The sequence below is a fragment of the Pseudophryne corroboree genome, chromosome 4 (assembly GCF_028390025.1).
Source record: "Pseudophryne corroboree isolate aPseCor3 chromosome 4, aPseCor3.hap2, whole genome shotgun sequence".
NCBI lineage: Eukaryota > Metazoa > Chordata > Amphibia > Anura > Myobatrachidae > Pseudophryne > Pseudophryne corroboree.
The window spans coordinates 159,704,898-159,718,440 of NC_086447.1; positions in this window are offsets into that span (position 1 = coordinate 159,704,898).

The window sequence follows — 13,543 nt, forward strand, 5'->3', positions numbered from 1 at the left end:
ACACATGGACTGCTCTGCTTATACCCAACAGCAAGTGGAGATCCTTATAGGGCAGCTGAAAAGCACAGCCCTGAGAGAGGTGACTTCATGGCCAGAGGAAAAAAGAAAAACTGTAGGCCTTACCTTGAACAGACTGTCTCAATGTTTGAACTTTTTATTTATCCCAGACTGTCTTTTGGGAGAGTTGGCACTTGGGGGGGGGGGGGGGGGGGAGGGGGGTTGAGATAGCCACTTAATGACTGACAGAGAGGCCAGTTCCTGTTCCTGACTGAAGAGATCAAATCTTTAATGATCGAGTGCAGAGTGCTGTAAGCTTAAAGCTCTTAATTATTTATCTGTGTGGTCTGCCAGGTGATGCTGACCCTACGCTGACAACGTTGGCTCTCAGACCGTAATTCAGACCTGATCGCTGCTGTGCGTTTTCACACAGCAGCCGATCAGGTCTAAACTGCGCTGGCGCTGCAGTGCGCCGCGCATGCCAGACAGCCGACGGCTGTCTCAGCCCTGCGTTCGTCTCTGCCTGATTGACAGGCAGAGGCAGTCGCTGGGCAGGAGGGGGCGGGCAATAATCACCTACCATGCAGTCACTAGTAAAAGTTCAGTGCAGTACAGGGAATAGTCTGGAGTGGAATATATTTATTATCAGGGTGCACTCTGTAGGGACAGTCTCTACTAATATGTGCTGCTGTGTAACTGTGAAGTACGTGAGGTGCTTTGTTGCTTTATCTCTCCTGTTGATCCTGTCAGGATTCCTCACTGCTTAGTAGTTGCACCAGCTGTTTTGGAAGGGAGGTCCTCCTCCGTCTCCTCTGTCACCTCTGGGGGGCACACCATCCTGGAACATCTGCAGGTTCTGCCACCTCCCAGAGCCGTGTCTCTGTCCTGCCTCCCTAACTAGGAATCATAGCAGCAGCAGCAGCGCCGGCCTTGTCTCTGAGCTCCTCCTGTTGGTACAACTCGCTAAGATGGCTGCCATCCAACTGCCAACTGTCCCAGCACGCGGCTGTAACTGCCACAGCACAAGCCGGATCTCTCCCTGGCAGTGCTTAAAGTGGTCCTAGAGAGGTGGTGGAACTCACCCCCTCACACACACACAGACGCTTGTGAAATAAAGGGATTGCGTGCGCTGCAAAGAAGGGGCGTGATCTTGAAAAGAAAGGGGCGTGGTCACACAATAGTATCCCCAATTCAAATTACGCCGTTCAGTAGCACAATCTTATTCACATTACACCACATAGTAGTGTCCCTTATTCATGCTAAGACACTCATTAGTGCCCCTTATACACAAAGCCCACAGTAGTAGCACCACAAATACACATAATGCCCACAGCAGTAGTGCTCCTTATACAATACCCACTGTAGTGGTAGTGCCCACAGTTGTAGTGCCCCTTATATAGAGCCTGTAGTATTGGTGACCCTTATACAATGCCACCAGTAGTAGTGCCTTATGTCCCCAGGAGTGATACCCCTTATTAAGTGCCACTATGCAATGCTCTAATTAGTAGTGCCCCCAATAGTAATGCCCGTGTAGTATTGCCCCCATTAGAAATGCCCCCATAGTTCTGACCCCTGTAGTTATGTCCCAAGTAGATATGCCCCCTGTGGTTATGCCCCCTGTAGTTATACCCGCTGTAGTTATGCCCCCTGTAGTTATGCCCTCAGTTGTTTTGCCCTAAGTTGTTTTTCCCTCAGCAGATATGCCCCCAGTTGGCTTGTCCCCAGTAGTTATGCCCCCAGATGGTTTTCCCCCAGTAGGCATGCCCCCAGTAGTTATGCCTCCAGTTGGTTTGCCCCTCAGTAGATATGCCCCCAGTTCTCCCCTCTAGTAGCGCTGCTTACACACACACACACACACACACACACACACACACACACACACACACACAAAAACCCCACAATACTCACCAGCCACGGGCCTGCTTCCGGACCGCAGCCTTCGTCTGGCGCTCGCTCCTCGGAACTATGGGAGAGACGCCATAACATCTCTCCCATAGTGCACAGCTGCACACTGCCAGAGTCGGAAGCCGGAGCTCAGGAGTGAGCTCCTGCTTCTGGCGTCCGCTGAGGGGAGGGAGCCGGCACCCGCTGGTAACACAGTCTCAGTGTGCGCGCAGCATTTCCCTGTGTTAGGTGAGCCGGAGGAGGCGGAACTGCATTCTGTCTCCAAATGGACCTGGTGGAACACAGTTTCGCCCCGTTCCGGCTCACTTTAACCTCTGCTCCCTGTGATCCATATGCCTCTTGCTGATTGGTCAGTGTCCTAGTGCCAGGTGCAACGCTCAGGGCACAGTTAACTCTTTCACTGTTATCTGTACAGCCAGGGCTGCATTTAGCAGGGTAAGGGGCATAAAAGTCACACTACAGTTTGTGGCAGCTCCAATGGGGTGCCACACATGTACTGAGTGACTACCAATTAACTCATAATTGTCTACTCTCCTGTGGAATGTCTGGGAGACTCTCAAATTTCAGGAAGCTCTAAGCCTCCCAGGCCCCACCCACTTCCTTTGTGAAGTGGGTGGTTTGGGGGCTATATGGCGCATTTTGTGGTGAATTATGTCAATAAGCCCCACTCGCTGCTGATTTATTCTGTGATATGTGGTATTGTGCAGCTGGAGAAGGGCGTAATAACATGAATCACGTCTCAACCCGAATGTCCCATTTGAATCTCCACTCTAGGGATTTCCCAGAGGGGAGGCATACAATGTTGGACTTGGCTGCCTTTCAAAAAAACACCTAAATCCACAGCACCCATGCATGCTGCATGCAGCAGTGTTAGTTAGGCCCAGTGGTGCAAGTATGGCGGTACGACATACCATTAAGAAATTAGTAGCTGGTATGCTGTAGCCCCATACCACAGGAAAGACACAGTTTAGTCCGTTTTCATGTCAGACATGAAAATGGAACAACTGCAGGGCACACTGTGCCGGATTCAGAGAAGCCCCAAGCCCTGCCACACATACTGCAGCTGCGGACTCCTTCCTGCCCCCACTCACAGGCGCCCTCCTCAGCCCATCACCATGCTCCTGGTAAGGCAGGGGAAGCCGATGCCCGACCTCCCAGCAGCGCAGGACTTGTTCTCTGTGTCAGAGGCAGCTCAGCTGCCCACCTCTCAGGTAAGCTGTCCAGTGTGGATGTGGGCTCACAGCGCAGCCTGGCCGCTGCGGGGAGATGGCTGCTGCAGCAGGGGAGAGGGCTGATGTGGCGGGGGAGAGGGCTGCTGCTGCAAGGGAAAGGGCTGCTGCTGCTTACAGTGGCAGTCAGGAGGAAAGGAATCTGTGTCCTGGGCTGGGATCACATGCCGGGCCAGGCAGCTGCTGCTGAGGCATATATTACTGGGGTGGCCTCTGACAAGCAAGGGCCTGGGGCTCAACAGCTGGCTCTGGGATCACCTCTAAACCCCACCCCATGTGATTCCTGGGTCTGACTGGGTACAGATCTGTGCACCCCCTCCTGTCCCAGGGTCACTGCCTCTTTAGGTCACTAGTGGTGTAAGCATGGCAGTACAGCGAACCGTTAAGAAATTGGCAGCCGGTATGCCATACCACCCGACCACCTTTTAGCCGCTGTTTATATTTCACCACCAAACACTGGGCTTGGTGGGTGCATGAAAGTTAGCTCAGCCTCCGACCTGGGCTGCTGGAAGGAAGAGAGCCTGCTGCTTCCTCCTGCAGCGCCTGCCTGGCTTCTTCGTCTGCCAGCGCCTGAAGCCTGGAGGTTAGAGACACAGGGTAAAGGAGATGGGGGACACAGGCTGATAGACACAGAGAGAAGGGGGGGAGGGGCGCAGGCTGATAGACACAGAGTGAAGGAGGGGGGCACAGGCTGTGAGTCACAGAGTGAAGGAGGGGAGCACAGTCTGAGAGTCACAGAGTGAAGAAGAGGGGGCACAGGCTAAGAGTCACAGAGTGAAGGACGGGGGCACAGGCTAAGAGTCACAGAGTGAAGGACGGGGGCACAGGCTAAGAGACACAGAGTGAAGGACGGGGGCACAGGCTGAGAGACACAAAGTGAAGGGGGGCACAGGCTGAGAGACACAGAGTGTAGGAGGGTGGCCCAGGCTGAGAGACACAAAGTGAAGGAGGGGGGCACAGGCTAAGAGACACAACAGGATATTCAATTTGGCCCAAAGAGACATCGGGAGTAAAAAAAAAAACCAATGTTTCTTCGGGTGCTGCGGTCGGACTATTTAATTAGCTCGGCCGGTAATAAGTCCTTTTACACCCGTAAACTAAACACACAGGTTCAGTGAAACCTGTGTGTTTTCGGGTGAAATAGCAACGGGGCTGTTATCGGGCATTTTGCTTCGGCAGCTGTAGGCTTATCGGGGCCAATTATATAGCCCCCGGAGGCGAAAGTTATCACCCGCCAGCTTCGGGTCAAATTGAATATCCCTAACAGAGTGAAGGAAGGGGGCACAGGCTGAGAGACACAAAGTGTAGGAGGGTGGCACAGGCTGAGAGACACAAAGTGAAGGGGGGCACAGGCTGAGAGACACAAAGTGTAGGAGGGTGGCACAGGCTGAGAGACACAAAGTGAAGGGGGGCACAGGCTGAGAGACACAAAGTGTAGAAGGGTGGCACAGGCTGAGAGACACAAAGTGAAGGAGGGGGCACAGGCTGAGAGACACAAAGTGTAGGAGGGTGGCACAGGCTGAGAGACACAAAGTGAAGGAGGGGGGCACAGGCTGAGAGACACAGAGTGTAGGAGGGTGGCACAGGCTGAGAGACACAAAGTGAAGGAGGGGGGCACAGGCTGAGAGACACAGAGTGTAGGAGGGTGGCACAGGCTGAGAGACACAAAGTGAAGGAGGGGGGCACAGGCTGAGAGACACAGAGTGTAGGAGGGTGGCACAGGCTGAGAGACACAAAGTGAAGGAGGGGGGCACAGGCTGAGAGACACAAAGTGAAGGAGGGGGGCACAGGCTGAGAGACATAGATTTAAAGGGGTCAGGCTGAGAAATGCAGGGGGGAGATGACAGTGTAATGTAGCTGAGAGATGCTGGAGGAGATGACATTGTGGCAGAGAAGTAGCAGGGGGGAGATGATGGCGTGGCTGGGAGACTGTGTGGAGAAGATGATGGTGTGGCTGAGAGACGCAGGGGCAAAGATAATGGTGTACCTGAGAGACGCAGGGGGTAGAAAGTGACACAGGTGGCATGAATCTGGTTGAACCTCTGCTGTATGACAATGACATTGGTTGTAGTCCTACACAAACAGGCATCTACTGTAACATGTGGTTTCCTACATAAATAGTGAATACCGGCTGAAGACACTGTCTGACCAGGGAGGACATTTCTTCAGAGGTTCCCCAATGTGAGAAATCACCATAAAGGTAAGGTGCATATGGAATATAAATAATGTTCTCAGAGGGACAATAAATGATAAATGAGGGGGTGGGGGTGGGGTGGGGGGTCATGTTGACACCCCCCCATTTCCATTGCACACACACAGTACTACTAAGTAATATTTTCTACTTGGACCACTGGTTAGACCCATCTGTGTACAGCTACAGCAGAGCGGAGTAGGAGGTCAGGAGGAATTGTGATATAGGGTGGAAAGAGGCCCTCCGGAAGTAGGGTCCACTGGACATTTCCCCATTATCTAGGTGCATCTGTTACACGCTGATTGGGAGTGCAAACAGGAGGAAATTGTACATCCACACAGAATGACAGGAGATAAAGCTGAAACAATGACATGAGGGGTCACATTTGTGTTTCAGATGATACTGAAAGAGTAAAAATAATTATATTCCGTACAAGTAACAAAGATGTCCTATCCTTCCTGACAGGAAGGCTCAGCTGCCAAGTAGACTTTTGTGATATAAGAGAGCAAGAGTAAGCTACATGAAATATTGTATTAATCATGTGTATGAGATAAGATGCTTCTCGTTTAGGGACAAATCAAATGGTGCATATTGTTACCACTACTTCCTTCTTTCTTTCTCCATTATAATGTGTTTAAAATTACACAATATGTCATGCAAATAAAGTCCGAAAAAAACCCTCACAGAAACCAGAGATGTTTTCGTGCTTTGATAATGCAACGTCACCGATGTCACTGAGATCAATGAATACAGTATATAAGGGTTGCACATAAAACAGTACTAGGCAAAAAGTGGTCCTAGGCAGTGACAAACTGGGACATGAAGGGCCAATCGGACAAATGCAGTGGTAGGGGACCATGCTTATGGGTGTTGCCAATCTCCAGAGGAGGTGTGGCTCGCCAACAACACAGAGCCTGACTATTACAGAGTGTATGGTCTGGGCCCCTTTATAAATTTATTCCATCCATGCATGTTCTGGCATATCTATAATGGGATAATTTACTAGATTAATGCACTGCAGAAAATGCTTTGTCCTGTGCAGTATAATGTAACATATGTAAAATGTGATATTCAAGTGCACAGTCTGGAACCCGATCCCTAGAGGAGGGGGTGGTCCCTCGGGCAGTGCGGCCCACCAGGAGTTTTCCTTGTACCCCTGTAGGCAGGGCCGGCTCCAGGCACGTTCAACACGTGCGGCCGCGTGGGGTGCCACCCATAACGGGTGCATCGAGTTTCAGCCCATCGCCCATCCACACGGCGCTCTGCTACTCCGCCTGACCCCCTTCCCCTCACCAGCTCCCTCTGTCCCAACTACTGCAGCGGACACCCAAGCACCCAGCCGCAGCCAGAGATATCACAGTGTCACATGACCTGCGCTGGCCAATCGGCCACGTCCCCCTCTCCCAACTCTATCCCCACGCTGCTTTCCTTTCCGGAGACTAAGAGCACTGGCAGGGGGAGAGAGAGTCCAGCAGCTGTTACCAGTTGTGCTGCGGCTTCACTGGGGCCGGGCAAAGAGTAAAGGCTCTGCGCTACACTGTGCTGCATGCGGGAGGTGAGCGCCGGTGACAGCGTAAGTGTTGTGGGGAAGAGTGAGGAGCCTAGGAGCGGGTGGCTGGACTTGCGGTGGCGGCTGGGAGGGGCTGCTGATATTGGTGACATCCAATGGTGGGAAGGCGGAGATGGGGGCCAAATGGCGCCGGCAAACAGGTTGGAAAACACTACAAAAGTGTTGCACGGGGTGGGGGTGGGGGTTGAGAGGGTGACAATGTTGCTGGGCTGTGCAACATACAGGACACTCAGCACAGCCACTGGGATTTGAGTCATGTTGCCTGTAATTTATGTGCTGAGTGATCAACTTCAGTGTCACCCACTGTGCTGGCTGTCTTTGCAGTAACCAGCAGTAACCAGCAAAGACAGCCAGCACAGTGAGTGTCACTGAAGTTGATCACTTAGCACATAAATTACAGGTGGCATGACTCGAATCCCAGCGGCTGTACCGAGTGTCCGAAAAGTCGGCGGTCGGGCTGCCAGCGTTCAGTATACAGACGTCAGCATCCCGATCACAGCAATGCTAACAAGGGTACAGAGGGTACCCTAACCTCCCTCCCCTACCCCTAACCCTCCCACTCCGCAGCCTAACCCTAACCCCCCCTTTCCAGCAGCCTAAACCTAACCCTCCCCCCTTAGTGCCTAACCCTAACCCTCCCCTCTCTGCAGTCTAACCCTAACCTCCCCCACCCCATACCGTAACTTCCCCTAAGTGTGCCTAAACCTAACCCCCCCTCTCGCATGCGAAACCTGTGGTGACAGTACATACTTACCTTCAGGATCCTGACAGGATATCATCATCGGGATGCCAGCATCTGTATTCTGGCGGCTGGCGGGATTCCAGCATCGGTATTACGTGAGGGGAGGAGAGCGCAGCTTTGATTGGCTCACGGATCGGCGCTGAATTGAACAGACACACCCGCACCCGCCGCCCGCCGGACACTGAGGGGAAGGAGAGGCGCAGGCTGCGCTCTCCTCTCCTTACACACAAGACAGCAGCGGTGAGCGGGGGGGGGGGGGGGGCATACCTGGCACTAGGGGCATGTATACCTGGCACTGGGGGCATATCTGGCAAAGGGGGGACAAGTGTATCTGGCACTGGGGGCATATCTGGCACTGGGGGCATGTATACCTGGCACTGGGGGCATACCTGGCACTGGGGGCATATCTGGCAAAGGGGGGACATGTGTATCTGGCACTGGGGGCATATCTGGCAATGGGGGCATATCTGGCAAAGGGGGGGACATGTGTATTTGGCACTGGGGGCATATCTGGCACTGGGAGCATATCTGGCAATGGGGGCATATCTGGTAAAGGGGGGACCTGTGTATCTGGCACTGGGGACATGTGGCACTGCGGGGACATGTGTATCTGGTACTGGGGGCATATGTGGCACTGCGGGAATATGTGTATCTGGCACTGGGGGGCATGTATATCTAGCACTGGGGACATATCTGGCAATGGGGGGACATGTGTATCTGGCACTGGGGCATATCTGACACTGAGGGCATATCTGGCACTGGGGGATATCTGGCACTGGGGGCATATCTGACACTGAGGGCATATCTGACACTGGGGGCACATGTGTATCTGGCACTGGGGGCATATCTGGCACTGGGGGACATGTGTATCTGGCACTGGGGGCATTTGTGTATCTGGCACTGGAGGCATATCTGGCACTGTGGGTGCATTTCTGTATCTGGCACTGGGGGGCAATGTATATCTGACACAGTGGGGGCATTTGTGTATCTGGCACTGTGGGGCAATGTGTATCTGGCACTGTGAAGCAATGTGTATCTGGCACTCTGAAGCAATGTGTATCTGGCACTGTGGGGCAATGTATATCTGGCACTGTGGGGCAATGTATATCTGGCACTGTGGGGCAACGTGTAGCTGGCACTATTGGGGTCATATGTGTATCTGCTCCTCCCCCCATATGTGTATCACGCCCCCATTTTCACTGGCCACGCCCCATTTGGCATTTGGCTACACCCATTTTTTGGCGCGCGCACACAGTACCCGTAAGACATTTTTTCTACTTGCACCACTGGGTATAATATGGGGGCTGTGTATAATGTAATGTGGTACTGGGTATAATATGGGGAACTGTGTATAATGTAATGTGGTACAGGGTGTATTATGGGGGGCTGTGTATAATGATGTAATGTGGTACTGGCTGTAATATGGGGGGCCGTGTATAATGTAATGTGGTACTGGGTGTAATATGGGGGGCTGTGTATAATGTAATGTGGTACTGGGTGTAATATGGGGGGCTGTGTATAATGTAATGTGGTACTGGGAATAATATGGGGGGCTGTGTATAATGTAATTGATACTGGATATAATGTGGGGGGCTGTGTATAATAGTGTACACCTCCACTTGAAATTCTGTGAGTGCGTTACCACTTAATATATTTATGTAAATATGTTCAATTTCGTCCGTCCTTAAGATACCACCAATTCTCTAAAAAATAATAATAAGGAACACATAATAGTGCAGATGGTCTAAATAATTCAATTATATCTTTATTGCACGATATCCACTTACAAACGAATCCTTTTTAAAGGCGTGTTAAATTATCCACACAGGCAATGCAGCAAGAGACCTTTTCAGGATGTTCAACTCGTTGTATAGTTTACCATAAAAGATAAAAAAAGTGCAAGATAGTGCAGATGGATAAAAACAATAGCAGCTTTAATACAAAAGTGCACTAACAAACATAAGTTAATGTATTGCATTAACAGAATCCACAAGGTAGAAACAACTGGTCCCGGCTCCTGATGGTCCCCAGATCGTCCAAGGGTAAAACAGAAACACACTTCCGGATAGTGTGCTCAGTCCAGCAGCATCGTACCAGAGTTCAACAGCAGTGGAAAGAAACGATCATACCATCGCTATGAAGTCTCTGAGTGCCGCCTTCCACTGTGCATATATCAAGCTACCATTGCTTAAGGAGGGCACCGGAGCAGGTACCCAGCAGGGACGAGGAGTGCCGGACCCAACAGTGCAGTATATATATATATATATATATATATATATATACAAAGGAAGCAGTATGCAGCACTCCTGGCGTCTTAATAAATCAATCTTGTATAGCACAATCGTTTGACAACGTTTCAGTGCCGTTTATTGTGGCACTTTCGTCAGGTTTAACAAAGTATTAAAACAGTCACTTACCTATATACCCCCATACACCAGTGTGAAAGCGCTGCTCCGTTGGCGGGACCGGTTCCCGGACGAGCGGCGCGTAGCGTGTGACGTCATCAGCCGATGCATCATAGCCGTGCTCCCCATCACCATAGCTACCAGAATACAACAATAGATCATAGCGTATAGTAACAGTGCTGGTTTACATTGCATAATCACTGCACATTACATATTCACTAAATGCACCTAATAGGTACATACAAACAGCACAGTTAGTATTATGGAGTAATCTAACTCAACTACCTAGTTATTACAGACGGACATGGACAATGATATTAACCATAGTAAGGGATTATATTCTATCTCACATCCTAATGTACACGCTGGTCATTACAAAAAACGGGATGGGAGGAAACCATTCTTTAGACGCAAGCTGAGACCAACTAGAGACATGGAATCTTCTAATGACCATACGCCCAGCACCAGCGACTCTGACAACATGCAAAACCACCAGGGCAATGGTGGCCCTTTAGCACTGGCCACAAGAGCCACCAGACGCGACGACGGCGACCCTTCACTAGACGTGGCCATCAGTGGCAAAGAAAAAAGGCGAGTGGGGAGACCACCAAAGAACCCCAAAACCAAATAATCAATCTTTCTGATTATGAACTTAACGACATTAAGAAGAGAGTGTTGGCTAAAGGACTGTCGTTTGTCCCGACTAGTCGCATTAATCCACTACAGTGGAAAATTGAGAAGTATAAACTACAGCGGCAATTGAAATTGAAAGAATACTTTGCTAAAAAATCTTCCACTACAAGAGCAGTGAGTAACCCTAACCCTATTCCTACTCAGGTACAAAAGATCCAACCTAGATCCACGTTTGAACCGCAGTCTATGAATGCATCTATCAGAACATTCATGAGGCCGTTAGAGCAAGAGACTGATCACTTGGTGGATACACCTGCCAAGTGCCACTACAACCTAACTAAAATGGAAACCCAAGCATTAGATGGTCTTGCAAAGAACAAGGACTTGATTTTCAGGCCGACGGACAAAGGCGGTGCCCTGGTCATACAAAACATCAAGGACTATAAAGCAGAGATTGATATGCAGCTTTGCGATAGTGAGACTTATCATTTATTGCCGAGGGACCCTACGTCTAACTATACACATGAGCTTAACGCCTATCTTAATGTTGCAGTTGAGCATGGTATTATTAGTGATGTATTAAGTAAAGCTTTGACACCTAGCCATCCAATGGTCCCACTGCTATATACAACTCCTAAAATCCATAAATCATTGGTAAGGCCACCAGGCCGACCAATTATTTCTGCCAGACAGTCCTTGTTTCAGCCCATCTCCGTGTATCTTGATGCATTATTCCAACCTAGTATACAGAACCATCCGAGATATTTATTAGATACCAGTACGTTACTTAGAAAGATCAACCAATTACCAATTTTTACAGAATCAATACTGCTTTGCAGTGTAGATGTACAGAGTCTCTACACGATCATACCGCATAGTGAGGGCATTGCGGCAGCTACTAAATTTTTGAAAAATAGCAGTTTGTATAATGGTCCCCAATTAGAGTTCTGTATGGGGTTGTTAGAGATGATCCTTATCAAAAACGTCTTCCTATATGATGGGAAATTTTATTTGCAACTGAGGGGCTGTGCGATGGGGTCCAGTGTGGCCCCTTCGTACAGCAACATGTATATGTTTGAGGTTGAGGAGGATATATTCTTTAGCGACCCAGTGATTAGCGATAATATTGTATTATATTATCGCTTTATTGATGATTTACTAATCTTTTGGCGAGGTACTGAGGAGGCATTCATAGCAATGATTGAGCAACATAACTGTAAACTGCATGCGGTTAAATTTACGTCCAACATCAGTGATAAAGTAATCAACTTCTTAGATGTAGAGATTAAAATCAATGAGGGTCAGATCACCACCTCCCTGTACACAAAGCCTACCGATAGGAATAACCTTTTGCATTATGATAGCTGTCATCCAGTACCGCTTAAACGGGGGCTCCCGTATTCACAATTCATTCGCATTAGACGTATTACATCTGATCCAATACTAGCGGAATCCCAAATAGATATCATGCTAGACAAATTTGTAGCAAGGGGATATCCGAGGCATGACTTAAATGTAGCGAAATCCAAGGCCCTTAATAAGGACCGTCAGCAATTATTGACATCTAGCAATAAAACTAGATCAGATAAATTTTTACCATGGGTCAATCGGTATAGTCATCAAAGTCGAGTTATTCAGCAGAAAGTAAAAAACCTGTGGCCTGTGGTACAGTCAGATACTGAACTTTCCCTGGAGGACACTAGAATTATGTGCTGTTATTCTAGAAATCGTAATTTACGAGATATATTGGTGAAGGCTGATATAACTAATACTCGTGACACCACTACTTTTCTTAGCAGCAGAAAGGGGTGCACTAGATGTACTTGTACCACATGCCAATTCCTTATCCCTGGCGATCAATTCCCACATCCCCTTACTGGCAGACCTATCTCCATCAAGCACCGACTCACATGCTCTTCTAGGTATGTGGTCTACCAGCTGGTGTGCCCCTGTGGGCTGTCATATGTTGGGAAGACCGAACGGATGTTCAAGGAACGTATGGCAGCCCACAGATCGGCCATCAAGGCTGCCATTACCACAGGCCAAAGTGACCAACCGGTCGCTAGACATTTCTTAACAGCTAGACATCCTTTGGTATCTTTACGATACCGCATGATAGATCATGTCCCCCAAACTTTGAGGGGAGGGAACCGAGGCCTTAGACTGCTACGTTTAGAAACACGTTAGATCTATCAGTTGGGCACACTACATCCCAAGGGTCTTAATGAACACTTGGGATTAAATTGTTTTTTATAACGACCAGCGTGTATATTAGGATGTGAGATTAAATTGTTTAGTGTTTTTTGTAATGACCAGCGTGTACATTAGGATGTGAGATAGAATATAATCCCTTACTGTGGTTAATATCATAGTCCATGTCCGTCTGTAATAACTAGGTAGTTGAGTTAGATTACTCCATAATACTAACTGTGCTGTTTGTATGTACCTATTAGGTGCATTTAGTGAATATGTAATGTGCAGTGATTATGCAATGTAAACCAGCACTGTTACTATACGCTATGATCTATTGTTGTATTCTGGTAGCTATGGTGATGGGGAGCACGGCTATGATGCATCGGCTGATGACGTCACACGCTACGCGCCGCCCGTCCGGGAACCGGTCCCGCCAACGGAGCAGCGCTTTCACACTGGTGTATGGGGGTATATAGGTAAGTGACTGTTTTTATACTTTGTTAAACCTGACGAAAGTGCCACAATAAACGGCACTGAAACGTTGCCAAACGATTGTGCTATACAAGATTGATTTATTAAGACGCCAGGAGTGCTGCATAGTGCATACTACTTCCTTTGTAATTACTTCTTTCTACATGCAGGCACCCGGCGCAGATGGGCAGCATTAAATGAGAGCCG